This window comes from Pundamilia nyererei, unplaced genomic scaffold (assembly GCF_000239375.1).
Source record: "Pundamilia nyererei isolate P.nyererei 1_Seehausen unplaced genomic scaffold, PunNye1.0 scaffold00038, whole genome shotgun sequence".
In the NCBI taxonomy this organism is placed as follows: Eukaryota; Metazoa; Chordata; class Actinopteri; order Cichliformes; family Cichlidae; genus Pundamilia; species Pundamilia nyererei.
The window spans coordinates 3,183,035-3,184,716 of record NW_005187439.1 but is presented as its reverse complement, the minus strand read 5'-3'; the positions used below and the strand labels follow the sequence as shown (position 1 = coordinate 3,184,716).

The 1,682-nt window shown below is 41.1% G+C and overlaps 1 protein-coding gene across 4 annotated transcripts in view; it reads left to right on the top strand.

Annotated features, from left to right (window-relative positions):
• Positions 1-371: 371 nt before the first annotated feature.
• LOC102196904 (natterin-3-like) overlaps positions 372-1,682 on the top strand; it is a 27,234-nt gene continuing 25,923 nt past the window's right edge. For all 4 annotated transcript variants that reach the window (XM_005730593.1, XM_005730592.1, XM_005730595.1 and 1 more), the window contains exons 1-2: positions 372-400; positions 506-575. The gene's annotated coding sequence lies outside the window, so the exon portion shown is untranslated. The remainder of the gene's footprint in view (positions 401-505; positions 576-1,682) is intronic.

Genomic DNA, 1,682 nt, shown 5'->3' with positions numbered 1-1,682 from the left:
TGAATCGCATTATTGGCTGGACTATGGGATAAGGTGGCATCGTTCTAATCCAGGGGTCTCAAACTCGCGGCCCACGGGCCATTTGCGGCCCACGTCACCTCTACTTGATGTCCATCTACCATCTTATTGATGTGAAGAAATAATTTTTTTAAATTATTATACGAAAAATGACTGCAGAGTGTTACAGGCATGGCCCTTTAAGACTGTAGCCTCATGGGCGGTGTAGTCTTTGCTGCAGGGAGAACGTGTGGGACCGCCCCTCCCGCTGTGTGTGTGTGAGCCTGAGAGAGGGAGAAAAAGGAGAAAAGTACTAGGTGCTACCGAGCAGAAACGGGAGATGGGAGCATGTAAATATAAAAATAACCACTGCAGCCAAAAAGAGTGCCTGACGAGCCTAGTTGTAAGTAAGCTATTAAGACTCAACAAAACACTGTTCGTGTTTTCCTCCTAAACAATAAAGTTCTGCTGGAGCAGCTTTTCAACACCTCTCTCTGTCTCTCGCTAGCAAAGTTGACCCAGACAGTAAAGCTAGTTCCCGGCTACGAGCCCCACACGGAGCCGCGGACCTGACCGAGGTAACAAGAGAGTGCAAACATGTTGAGGTCTGTGTTAGTTCAGTGAGAGATTTATTTGGAAAGAAAACATTTTTCACTTGCAGTCAAAAACTAATGTGTACGCTTATCCGTGCATTTTTATTTTGTTAAATACAAACAAAATTGTAGCAAAAGTGCTGCCACATGTCTGGCCAGAAAGAGCTGTTTATTTGGTAGTTCAATGAAACTACTGTACTATACTGCTGAGTGACTGTCTTCTGCTCGTCAAATACATTTCATTGCAATGTTGACCCTGCGCTAACTTGCATGTGACAAATTAAACTGAAATTGAAAGGCTTCAGATAGTTAAGAGTGAGGGAAAAAATTGCGTTCATGTTTGCAATTTTGTCTTCTTACACAATATTTGGAATTAAATAAAACAAACAAACCCTACATTTTAGGAAATATTAGTGGGTATTTTCGTGTTTGTTTTTTTGTACGACTTGGACACTAAAGTGGCCCTCCAGTGAGATAATTGTGCCAGAAGTGGCCCACGGCTCATTTGAGTTTGAGACCCCTGTTCTACAGTCTTCATCAGTTATTACCTAGAAAAACAAGTATGGAGTAATTTTGGATCATTTATCTCACAAAATGAGTTTTGTGTATCAATATCTTGCCACAGCATCTCCTCTGCTTTAAGGCGAGGACACTGACCAGATCTTTCTGAAACATGAACATTTAGTTTAATAAATCTTTTGCTGAGTTACCTGGGATTTTCGGTAAAAGTTATTTAATCTACTGTAACCAGGGGTGGATCTAGAAGGGTGGCATGGGGTGAAATGTGCCACCCTAAAATGATCCCTTGCCACCCCTAGTCCAACCCTACTTTCGCATATGACAGATTTGTTAATTAAAATAAGGCAGCATTAATTATTTGAGCCTAGCTATAGTTAACACTGAATATAAATTCAAAAAACTGAATATATTGCATAGTCTCCAAAAGTTGATTCTGTTCATCTGGACGTAGCGTTTTGTGGGAGAAATGTTTCGTCACTCATCCAAGTGACTTCTTCAGTCTCAGCTGACTGCAGGTTTCCCCAAATCTTATAAACAGTACATTTGCATAATGACTGAAACCAGCCCACTGAA